The sequence below is a fragment of the Sabethes cyaneus genome, chromosome 1 (genome assembly GCF_943734655.1).
Source record: "Sabethes cyaneus chromosome 1, idSabCyanKW18_F2, whole genome shotgun sequence".
Taxonomy (NCBI): domain Eukaryota; kingdom Metazoa; phylum Arthropoda; class Insecta; order Diptera; family Culicidae; genus Sabethes; species Sabethes cyaneus.
In genome coordinates, this window is record NC_071353.1 from 48,562,521 (window position 1) to 48,576,013 (window position 13,493).

Here is a 13,493-nt window from a genome sequence, read left to right on the forward strand (position 1 = left end):
CGATTTAGAAGCTAGCTAGGTAATCAACAGTTATATTACCTTCAGTTGATCAATACAAATAGTTTTCAAATTACGAATCGCACCATATCCCTACTCGCATGGAGACTGGACGAGATTGGGTTTGTGCATTTCATGCACACGCTGTACAATAAATTCAAAGCTATGTCGGTGTTTCTGCTGCTTGCCAAGGCACCAAATCAGACAAGTGAAAGAGAATGTGGAACCACGTCAGCATGCAAGCAAAACCCCGAAACCCACTACCACCCCGCCAGGTTCTATCCGCCGACTGTTGCCACCCACTCGCGCTTGCTAATTCGAAAACTGTGACAGGCTCCATTCCATTTAATACTCTCGTTCGGCTTGGAACCTTTGTAGGTGAGTATTTGTGAATGTACGTGAACCAGTACCAAACATACTTACCCTGCTGGGTTCAGCCAGTTCGACTCTCGTAAAGCTTGACGTTATTTAGCGAGCGATTGCAATCGGTTTCTTCTGGTTTTGTCGTACGGTGAGATGAATTGGTTGCCTTTATTTCAGACTCAGAAAATATGCTGTCGAACCGGTTCTTGCTTTCGATTTCAGTATTATTTAAGCAAAGGAATGAAGGCATAAAGAGTATCATAATCTATGTATGTATGGTCACCGGTCGAGTACCAATCGACATTCACCACCACTAATTTGAGATGCAGAGGAAAAACAATTTAATCTGGTTTCTTCCAAGTACAACACGTTATTTTTTGTCGAGCTCTGGCGGACCGGGAATTGTTGCACAATGACTTCCGATTATTGCCCATGAATCGGTCGTTAATAGAAATAGCATACAATTCAATATTTAAACACTAAGTAAGTGGCAACAAAAAGGTTGAAAAAAGAATGCTTTGTTTTGCTTCGTGCAAGAGTAATATGTACTCTCAAAGCTTGTCCCCGCTGTGCTTTTTTCTAGTTAAGTGAAATCTGTAGATTATCGAATAAACAAACTACGTTTTGATCACAAAGCTCTTTTTGACCTGAACGACAACCACCTTGGTTATATGGAAACGAAACCAGTAAACTAAACCCAGTCTTAATTACCTCATTTTTTGTTATTCACACATTGGCAATTAGTGAAATTTACAATCTATCGATACTAGTTGATGTGGTCATATTTAAAATTACTTTATTTATCATTCTGTCTGAGCATTTCGCACCAGAAAAAGAGGCCAGACATCAGGTTTTTGGTTACCGGTACAAACTAACAACAATCGAACATTTTTCAACAACTATATACATATATTAAGAAAATCACCTTCGGATGATTCAAAGTAAATCGATTATTTTGTGTTGAAATTTGTTGCAACTTACCATCAAGCTGAGAGCTCACAGAAATCAATAAATGTTTTACAACCCTGCTGCAGCAGCGGTTGGTAAATAATTTTCAGCTTTTTCCTGCTCTCTGAGTGGCACAGTTTCCTTTCCTCCTCACTAGACCACTGGAACAACCGTCGATGCTAGAGTGCGAAATTGCACACGCAAAACAATCCGATCAGGCATGCAGAAGGATTCCGGCCAGCCGCATCTGCCATTTTTGTATGCGTCGACGCCACCGCCGACCGTATGGCGAATGTTTCAATGGTAATACCTTGTTAAGCTTAGCCGAAAGGTGTGAGCCAAGACCCTGAAGCCGGCGTGTCTGAACTGCGTTGAGTTAGTATTGTTATTATTATTGACCACCAACCGATGATGGGCGGCATTTCAAGCAAACGTCGAATGAGAGGTTCGTTTAAGTAAACTACACCACTCTAACTGGAAGGAAGGGAGGTGTTGTGTTGCCAGCAGAGCCCCTGACGAGCCGAAGAATGTGTGCGAATTTCTTGCTACCATTTAAATTGCTTTATTGTTAATAGCGCATGTGTCTGATCCGTGTTGCACAAAAAGCAGCAAAAGTGAGTGTAACTTTCATTTCGATTGTTTTGTTCGTTAGTTTTTTTCCTCTATGTTTGCACTTTTTGCCGTAACCAGCTGTTTAACTAATGATCGGTATAAAATGGACGGAGTGGTGGTTAAGCAAAACGATTACTATTACGAGTGGCAATTTGAAATAAATCCTCTCAGTGAGAGTTATTAGTTTTAGTATTATTATTACTTATTTGTATACATTTAACGAATTTAATGAACTTCACGAACAGCAGGAACTAAAAACTGGGAAATAATAAAAGCACAATAATTATTGATGTTTCTTACACAGTAATGCCTAACAAAAACATTCACGGAACGACCGAATCTCTTTTCGTCGTAACCCGTGTTTTGTTTCTGAAGTCTGTAAAAGTTGTGTTTTTAACCCTCTCTGTCCCATGGTAGCACAGGTGCTCCATGACTTCCGATACTAAAATCGACCGATAAACTTTTTGAGGCATTCAAATATGGATATTTTGATTTTGTAACGTAGTAAAAACATCGTTTTACAAGGTGTATAGTTGCGTTTGACGAATTGTTAATTAATAGCTTTTTTACATGATCAAAAACTGTAAACCACCAAAACACCCCTGGGACAGAGAGGGTTAAAGAAAATGGAAAGTGGTATTTGCCTATACTTTGAAGAAGAAAAGAATACGAGAAAGGTAACTGAGCAGACGGTTGACGGTGCAAATGCAAAAACGCGATCATTTCCAATGTAGTAATCTCCCCATTACGTTACGTTACGCTTTATGTGAACCAACCTTCCGATATGTGTAAGTTACGATTAGCGTGTATGAGAATTCCGTCTTCTGACAACGCTTCCTCCGTGTTGTAGCATAGCACACGATTCTGGAAATAATTTTCCAGAATCCTGTACAGCGACACCGGCACTTGGACGTTCCGAAACGAGTTAGCTATGGAGTCCCAACTAGCGCTATTAAACACATTTCTCACGTCGAGCGTGACAACTGCGCAATAGCGGATACCCGTCCTCTTACGCTGGATTACCACCTCGGCTGTCTTAATGATAAACAAGATGGCATCCACCGTAGATTTGCCTTTTCGGAAGCCGAATTGGTTCCTTGACAGACCGTTTATACCCTCAGTGTATTGTACGAGTCGGTTAAGGATAACCGTCTCCAGCACCTTGCGGGCAGTATCGAGTAGACAGATCGGCCTATATGACGAGAGGACACCCGGAGGTTTTCCCGGCTTCGGCAATAGGATCAGGTACTGTCGCTTCCATCTTTCCCGGAATTGGCCATCTTCCATGCATCTACTCATTACTGCTCCGAATAATTCGGGAGCCTCTAAAATAGCCGCTTTAATGGCCAAATTCGGGATTCCGTCTGATCCCGGTGCCTTGCTCACCTTTAGGGATTTAGCGATCTCAATGAGTTTCTCATTCGTAACCGTAACTTCCTCCCCGACCTCTAAACCGCCGTCGCTCACGTTACTTTGGATGTTCGGCTGAGAGGCTGACCATCTCACGCTATGGTCTGAGATACTGGAACGTCGGCTGTGAGACAACTCAGCGGCCTGAGGCCAGGGCCTTGGCTCGTGTCGTGGAAAGAGGCCCTCGATGATCCAGCATCTCTGGCGGTCGCTCTGCAGGCGCCATCACGCCCTTGGTCTTTGCCATTACAACCCTGTAGGCATCACCCTACGGGTTCACATTGGCACTAGCACATAACCTTTCAAAACAGGCTCGTGCAGCGCTACGCGTGCAGCAACAAGTGCTATTCGACATTCAGCCCTGCTTTCGTCCGAACGAGCTCTTTGCATAAGTCTCCTCGCACGAAAGCACGATCCGCGGAGTTCCGCAATTTCAACTGTCTACCAGTAAGCCGGTGACCTCACATTCCTAGGTCGGCTTTTCCTAGGCATGGTAGCGTCACACGCTCGCGACAGTACCTCAACCTTCAAATCGCTCCCACAAATACTTCGGGATCAAAGTATGATGTCTTCCATCCACGGGTGGTTGGAGTGTCGGCTCTACTCGCCGCCTGCCACCTCATTATCTGACCGACACCATAGCGGACCGTCTAATGGTCACTATGAGTGAAGCCATTGTCTACCCTCCAGTCTCCTATCAGACCAAGACTGCCGAAAGTCACGTCGATGATAGACTCCGCACCGTTACTACTGAAGGTACTTCTGGTGCCGATGTTGGCCAGATCTACGTTAAGCTTTCCCAGAACCTCATGCAGCATCCGACCCCTATGGTTCGTGCGACGACTTCCCCACTCTTCCGCCCAAGTGTTAAAGTCGTCCGCCACAACCACCGGCTTTAGACCAGTCAACACAACTGATACTCGGTCTACCATCCGCGTAAATTGCTCGATAGACCAATTCGGTGGAGCATAACAGCTGCAGTAGAACACTCCAACCACTTTGGCAACCGCAAATCCCTCGTCTGCAGTTGACACAACCTTTTGAACCAATTTGTCGTCCATATAGCCGCTGTATCGGACCTATCCGAGACCCAGTTGCCGTTTTCGGCAGGGACGCGATATGGGTCCGAGATTATGGCAATGTCCATTGCTGACTCAGAAACTGCTTGGTGTAACAGCTGGTGAACCTTGCTGCAGTGGTTCAGGTTGAGTTGTGTCACTTGCACTATGAAAGCGGCTTAGTCGCCGGCACACGTGCTTTGCGTCCCGTTTACCAGTACATATCAGGCACTTGGGAGGCTCCGCGCAGTCCCTTGCTTTAAGACCAGCACTGCCACATCTCCTGCACAACTGGCTCCTATCTGGCCCCTTGCAGTTCCAGGCTCTATGGCCATGCTCGAAGCACCGGAAGCAAGCTTCCGACTGCTTCGTTGCACTCAGTGGGCATACCAACCACCCCACTTTTAGCCTAGCAGCTTTCAGGGATTCGTTTCCGTCAGTCAGCGGAAGTTGTATGGTGGCTACCTGGGTCCCGGCAGGACCCTGGCGTAAGCGAACCGCCTCGGTTACCATCACGACTCCACTTTGCGTTTTGAGAGCTTGTACGACCTCGCGCATTTCGGTGATCTCATCTAGGTTCAGCTGGAGAAGCCCTTCTTGCGTGAGAGCATGTACCTGCACTCCGTCCCCGAGCACTCCTTCCGCTATGGACTTGTATGCGGAACTCTTCTTGGTGGCGTCCTTCTTTAGCTCAAGATCATATCGCCCGTGCGTGAGCGCCGGATGCTGCGCACGTCCGCACCCAGATCCTTGAGTAGGGCGTCTCCTCTCATGGCCTTCAGAACCTGCAAGTATTTCGACCCGTCGGTATTCAGGATAAGAGCGTCGCCCTTCTTCGCTCGCTTCCTTGCCGGTTTAGGTGGAGCTGTTTTCTTAGTGGAGCTTCCTCTGTCCTTTTTCTTGGCCTTAACCTCGGTCCACGGGCCACTCGTCTTGGAGCTTTTGGTTCATCGGTTAGCTCTGCCAACTCGCTAGCCTGAGGGCTTTTACGGGTCAGGCTTTTTTTTGGTCCACCAGGGGTGCTATCCCCCGGGGACTGTCTCAGACGCTTGGCGGACGTCTTACCGCTGCTGGTAGTGCTTTTCGTGGCCTCCTGGGCCGCGTTGTGACACTCCGTTAACGGGCAGGCGTCTGTCTGTACTACCTTCGCCGCCTTCACGGTCACCTTCTTTGCCTCTCCTGCACGCGCCACGAAGCCGTTGTGCGTTTTGGTCGCTGCATTCAAGGTTCTCCGAAGCATGAATAAGCTCTGCTTCAGGACCTTCGAGAAATTTCCGCGACCTGACGTGAACTCGATTATAATATCGAGCTGCTGTGACGCTGCTACCACTTTAAGTACTGAGTCTCTATTCTTCTCCATCGCCCTGATTAGCGCTGGGCCGTACATCACTGTGTCCGGCGTGGTAGGCATACCGCAGCCCTTGCCACCCACACTAGCGCTCCTAGTTACATCCCTCTCCACCCTTGATGGACAACGCTGGATGCCTCCTCTCGCGAACAGGTTTTCCACCGTATCTGCACTTGATGTATTTTTGATTTTGTTTTCCATAAGACTCCCACGAGTTGAGGGGAAAGAAAAGTCCGCCACATCAGAGCCCCTCATGATGCGGTAAGGGCAGATTATTGTGGAGGGCGCCCTGGTACTCCGCGGGCTCCGTTTGTGGCTGAGTATTTGTAAACCATTTACCATCCTCTGTGTGTGTTTGTGTGTGTGTTTGTGTGTGTGTGTGTGTGTGTGTGTGTGTGTGTGTGTTTGTGTGTGTGTGTGTGTGTGTGTGTGTGTGTGTGTGTGTGTGTGTGTGTGTGTGTCTGTGTGTTTGTGTGTGTTTGTGTGTGTGTGTGTGTGTGTGTGTGTGTGTGTGTGTGTGTGTGTGTGTGTGTGTGTGTGTGTGTGTGTGTGTGTGTGTGTGTGTGTGTGTGTGTGTGTGTGTGTGTGTGTGTGTGTGTGTGTGTGTGTGTGTGTGTGTGTGTGTGTGTGTGTGTGTGTGTGTGTGTGTGTGTGTGTATCAAACAGGAAGCCTTAACGTTGTGAACATACCTGCTAAATCTTATTAGAATTGGCCTTACCAGTCAAAAGTTATTTGAAAAGCATTGATGAAATTATTTAAGCAAACTTTACTGATATGAACCAAATAGAAAAAAACGCGATCATGTGCTCTAGCGTAAAAATGCCTAATTTTCCAGGTGGCGTGTCTTTGGAAAAGTTTATTTAAAAAATCTGGTGCAACTTTTACACTATTATGGCGACCGAAAATCTACCTATTATGGTGATAAAAATTTTTGTTTTTTTTAATGCGTCCAAAAAAGTACAATGTCTTCACAAAAGTTATAGAACACAGTAAAATAAGCAACTTTGCTGTACATAGTAACTATCTATCTCTTACTGGTTGCGAAGTGTAACGATTTTTTTAAAAATGCAGCGAAAATTAAAAATTTGAGATATCGTAAAGCGGTTACGTCACAATTTAGATAAGTAATTTTTACACGTCAAAAAAAATTCACCAAAATCGATCCTCTAGATACTGCGATACACGCACAGTCGCTGAAAATATATGATTTCGAGGAGAGCGCGTTTAAACTATTGTACAGCACTGCACTTCCCTTCAAGTGATCCAATAGTTTTACTGTAAATTCTCAACGAGACCACATACCGAAAAATACTATGGGCTCAACATTTCTAAAGATAAAAGCTTTCTGAAAATGCAAAACAAACAAGTTTTTCGACTTTCCAGTGAGGGTCCCCCTTAAATATCAATCCTGCCCAAGAACTTTGCACACGATTTTTTGATTGCTTTCAAGTATTCTACAAATCTGTCAGTATATTACATATGCATGCATATGTGTTGATGATAACTACCATTACTGCCTGTAAATGCATAACAATCCCATGTGATTTTCACCACTTTTGAGATGAGCCTGGGAATCATCTTTAAATTGTTCATGCTTTCAATATTTCAAACAGTAATGTTATGTTTGTTCCCAAAATTTTGAAAAAAAAATATGAAACTATGTCAGTTACAAGTTACAAATAAACGCATAACAGTCTCAGTAGTGAAAATATAACAATAAACATCTGCTTTTAGAAAATGCCTGGACCGATTTGACTGAATAACTAACAAACGCAGAGTTTTGTGGCCTAGAAGAATTCTATTGAACAGAATTTGGATCGGATGTATGGTTCCGAAGATATGTCCAGAACAACACGTCCGGGAAGTTTCTGAATTGAGCTAAAGTACAACATATGACATCCTTAAGTACTCAAAATTGCAAAAGTAGCTCATTTGTCGACATATAAAGTGTCCAGAGTTACATTGGCCACAGCTGGACACATTCTAGGAACGTTTCGAATACATCCAGGAATCCAGGAACGGATAGTTGCTCACTTAAACCAAACCCCAGAATGTAACCCCGCTATTAACTCAAAATAACAAATTATACAAATAAAAGGAAGACATTTTTTTAATTGCTTTGGAATATTATACTAATTTATCAGTATATTACATAGATATGCATATGTATTGATGATAACTGTCATAGTGTTATCAAAAAGTTGAGTTCCGAAGGCGTGTCGAATTCTACCTCAAATGACAAATGAGATGGTATAACAAAGGTTCCTTTCACTAATAGGTGGATTAAATCGGGTTTTATGTTCACAAAATTCGCCAAGAGCTATCCGTGCGGTGCAAGTAAGTTTTTGGCGACCTGCGGTAAGGCATAGTTCTACGGCAATACGGCAATTTTTGGAAGTAAAATATTTTTTGTTGCCAAAAACGGATACTTTTGTTGCCAAAATCGAGGCATGCCAAGTTCGAAATCCCACTGTATATAAGTGTTGCATTGAGAAAATTTCTATCTAGGGAAAAGTCCTCTCTGGCCGGACAACCTCTATCCTCGGATACTAAGTTTTCTAAAAAACAAAGCTTGATAAAAATATTCGGAATGAATGAAACAATAGTAAATTGCCAGATTTCATGGTGTGCCCAATTATGATGAAAGAATATGAAATATTCTAAAAGCGATGAACGTAGAATATAAGCCTTTCATTAAAAATTATCAACAAAAAAATGTTGATTTTGAATGGGGGCGCGGGTGATAAAATCAAGTCATTGCTGTATTAAATAAGTCGAATAGTTCAAATAGTAAGGATAGATGTCGAATCCTTCCTATTTGAAAGTATAACAAATTTTCGTTTTGGTCTATCGAAATGATTTCTTAACCAATAGATGAATTATGTTCGAAGACGTGTACATTTCTATCTCAAATAGCAAGTAAGACCGTATAGCAAAGGTTCCTTTTACCACTAGGTGGATTAAATCAGGTTTTCTCATTCTTGAACGGTTTTCATATTTTCGGTTTACTACAATACCTTTGTTAAAATATAAAATATTCAGATTGAATAATATAACGAAAAATATTCGCATACATACGAATGCGAAACATCTCGATGTGATAATACCTTACGGCAAGCTTAATTGGATTTTGTTGAAACAAAATAGTGATGTCACACAAGTTGTTTTGATTCGGAAGTTTGATGGAAACAACCCTTTTCATCCGAAAACAACAGACCACAGTTGCACGGAAACGGAAGATTTGAATATACACAAAATAATTAAATGATTGAACGTGAAGGACACTGTTCCAATAACAGCGATTGTTGTTGATATACTTATGCTTGCTACTAGAATCAACAGCATTAAATACAACGGTAATAATAAATATTGTGTGTGCTTACTTCCGAGTCCACTTTTTTGCGGCTAATAAACTAAATTTATTTCAACCTTTTTTTGTACTCCGGATCACATTATACTAGGAATGGTAGCGATCATTCGAACATCTCTGTAAGTGACAAGTTGACCTTCCGGTCGATTTATTCCAGTAGCAAGATTTCACGGTAATCAAAAACTGGCAAAATCGTTCATTAGATAGCATCTAATGGTCGACAACACTAATTCGTTGCTCGAAATGCGGAAATGTTTACCGTTCTTTCGCACTAAAAGCCGTTGGCTGATAAGTCAAACCCGAGCGAGCGACTGTCGGACTGACCGACCGACCGAACCCAACCGGTTGGACATAAGCCACGCAACCCGTCGTCGACCAGAGCGTGCTCCACACGCTTCTGTCACACATGTGTTTAACCTCTAACAAATTGTTTTCCGCAAACGCAACGATCCAGTTCGAGCTGTGACTAACAAGCGCCGGGGAGAATGGCTTCAGTAACCGACTAGGAGCGGACTAGGACGAATAATTGGAATTCCATTATTGCAAAGGGTTGTCGGGTGTAACCAATACCGGCCTAGGGTGGCTCGAATATCAGTGCGGTCATGATGCGTGAGCTTGAACATGAGACACGGACAACACGCCGGTGGCAATTTGGTATGATGGCTCAGTAAAAAAAAATGTAATTTATATACATTTCATGCCACGTTAGTGAAAAAATTGGTATTCTACTTTAGAAGTAAGTGTCTCATAATTAAATTTAAACAGATTGTTTAGAGAGTATCTAATCTGATCTCTAATCAATCTGTTTCGTATTAAAATGCGCATTAGTTTCTATTATTCAATTTTATCATAAGATCAATATGCTTCGGATCAAACGTGAATCAACGTTTGCTAATATTCACGAAAGATCATTCCGCATAGCTCATAAATAGAGTATTAGTTAACCGGAAAATGATAATGAATTCACGTGCTAAATTATGGCAACGAAAATGATAAAATTCATATGCGGTTTCCACTGACCATGATATGACATTTAGTTGGTCTTGTAGTCCGACGGACGTTGCTATGCCCAATATACAAGCAACTACCCAGGCAACAATCAGGCAGCGATTGGTCGCTTCTAGTTTATAAAAAATGAAACTGACGTGTCTGGACTTACCAACATATTGTTTCGACTCGCGCGCCGTTTAGGTCATACAGGACTAGATTGAACATTTTTAGGTATGGCATGTCCGCGTTCGCAATTCGTTCTTGCAGTATTGCATATGTAGATCACGGAAAAAGCTTGCTCGAGCGAAATTACCATTTAATTTATTCATAACCGGCGATGCTGTCTTTCCGCCCCTTTTCTTTCCACTGACTGTTCCTTCGAAGTTGAACTGGCCGGTTCGGAGGGAAATGTCCTTCAGATTATACAACATCACGAGCAAAAGGTCTCTGGCTGACATCGGAAAGCGACTATCTGTATCCACGTACAGCGGACAGGTATCGAGTTGCGCGCCCGTCGCGTCGGTGAGCAAAGTAACTAGTAGCAAATGCGGATCAGCTTCTCGTTTAAAAACAGTAACATAATACATCTAGTCTTGAGCTTTACGTTGTCTTACGTTGCTGCTAGCGCACCGAAGGTTCGAGTGTACAAATATCAGAACGAGCTGAATGTGAAGAATAATTACATGTACTGAGATTGCACTGGTCTTATCATTCAGACATCAGAAATTAACCTTGGACAGCTAGCCTTGTTGATTTTATGAATACAACCAAGCTAGGAAAAGTAATATTGTTGCAAAAGCGCCAAATCTGGCGAAACGCTAAAACTCTGTTTTCCAAATGTTTTCGGCGGTTTAGATTTTGTGCAGCACACCAATATTTTTTTTTTGTCCTAATACTTTAGTGACAAACGTGCTACTCGAGATTCTTATTTAGACCATGGCAAATAGGATTCGAAGCAAAGGCCCAAAACTCACGAGAAAAGAATTAAATAATATATTACATGCAAAAAAGAAAAACTAAGAAGCTATGAAAACAATAAAAAAAACTAATAGACTATCTGTAACGGTGCACTATATAAGTTATTTTGGTGACAGAACTTGCAGCACACCGTCCTTTGTAAAAGAATAAAACCTAAATTAATCCACCTAGCGGTGTGACTTGGCTCTTCGACTGCTAGAATTATTATTCTTCCAACTTCTGTCAATATTGAATTGGTATATGATATATGAATATCTATAACTCAGTAGGCTATATTTGAAACAGCAGTTATCAAAGACTAGGTTGGTGAATGGCTGGATAATGCGTAAAACAGACCCCATAGCGGTCCTTAGACTCTTATCCAGCAGCTTCTATCCCTACCTCCTCATGGTATCAGCCGGAATACGAGCAACCTTAGCGGAGATCGAGTAGCCAATCCCGATGAAAACCAGCAGGGAAGAAGGCACAGTGTTGCTTCGGCACTACAAGATGGCAGCCTCATCACGAGAGTCAGCAGCGTAGCGCTAGATCGGCAACCTATTTAAATCCAATACACTACAAACAATGAAGGAAATTCTACTTGGAACATTCGTCGTGGACAGAGGCGACGAAATACGGACATGGAATGGAACCTTGGTACCTAGAACTGCAGATCGCTTAATTTCGTGGGTGGCAACAGGGTGCTGCACGATCAGTTAGAACCCCGAAAGTTCGACATCGTGGCACTACAGGAGGTCTGTCGCAAAACGGTACGGAGGATTTGTGGCGATAAATTCCAATTTTACCAGAGCAGTGGAGCGTTCAACGAACAGGCTTCGTAGTGTTGGGCAAAATGCAGGATCGCATAATGAACCGTAAAGCGATAACCGAGGGGATGTGAATGTTGAGGGCAAAAGGCCGTTTCTTGAACTACACCATCATACATGTGCATTGTTCACACGAAGATAGACCCGATGACGATAATGAAGTGTTCTACGCGGCTGGAGGCAACGTACGATATTGCTACGGGACACCTAGATCGCCATCAGGGATATGAACATTCAGGTCGGCAGCTTGGTGATCGGAACCACTTTCTTTCCCAGTGGAGATATCCGCAAATCCACCTGGATATCATCAGACCAATGAACCTTGAACCAAATCGACCATATTCCGAGAGCCGGGTTTTCACAAACACCACCAACGTACGCTCCCTACGGGGTACGCATATCGACTCAGACCATTGCCTAGTAGCAGTATATGTGCGCTCAAAACTATCGATGGTTTACACCTCGCGACAAAGCCACCCTCCTCGGTTTAACATTCGGCAATTAGACAACCCGCGAGTTGGCGAAAATTTCGCGCGTATACTGTATGAAGCTCTGCTTTCTGCTCTCTGCTGACAGGTAAGTTTTACGAGAAGGTGAACCAAACTCGTAAGGGCTACACACCTAAACCTGACATGTGTTGGGACGAGGGAGGGGATCCAATCACAAAGAAGCGCGAGGTGGTCGACAAGTGGAATGATGAGCATCTCAACGGCAATATAGCAGAAGAAGACGCAACGGAAGTTAACCTAGATGTGCCTACAAACACTATAAACGACTATATCTCAGATATAGTAAACGACTATATCTCAAGGGGGTTTCAAGTAGACTATGTATACACTGATATGAGTAAGGCCTTTGATTCTGTTAAGTATTACGCAAGCGGTTACAGACTTCGGCATCGACGGACCGATTTACAACTGGCTAACAACTTACCTTTCGCGCAGAGTTCAGTATGTGAAAATTAAGGAAAACGTCTCTGCTTCATCTGTTGTTAATTCGGGAGTACCGCAGGGTAGTCATCTAGGACCGTTGCTTTTTGTACTAGTGATGAACAGGCTTCCGGATATGTTGTCCAATGCTACAATCTTAATATACGCAGATGATATAAAAATCTTTTTACCTATCGAGACTGACAGTGATTGTCTTAAACTACAACTTGACGTGGATAACATTGGAATATTCTGTTCCAATAGCGGCTTGAACATCAACCCAGATAAATGCTCTGTTATGACTTTTTCTCGAAAACTAAGTCCAATCGAATTTCAATACTCCTACAATAGATTTGTTTTGCCACGCAAGGAAACCATTCGTGACCTAGGAATCATATTTGATCATTCACTTTCGTTTACAAGCCACACAGACAACGTTATTAAAGCCTGCTTAAAGCTATTCGCTCTTATGAGACGATACGGTCGTGACCTTAAGGATCCATATGCAATACTAGCAATATATGTAGGCCTTGTGCGAAGTAAATTAGACTTTGCAAGTGTAGTTTGGCGTCCGCAATATGTAACCTATACACAACGGATAAAGACAGTCCAAAAAAAGTTTGTTCGTATTGCATTAAGGTGCAACTGCCGCCGTATCACGACCTATGCTCTCTAGTCAACAT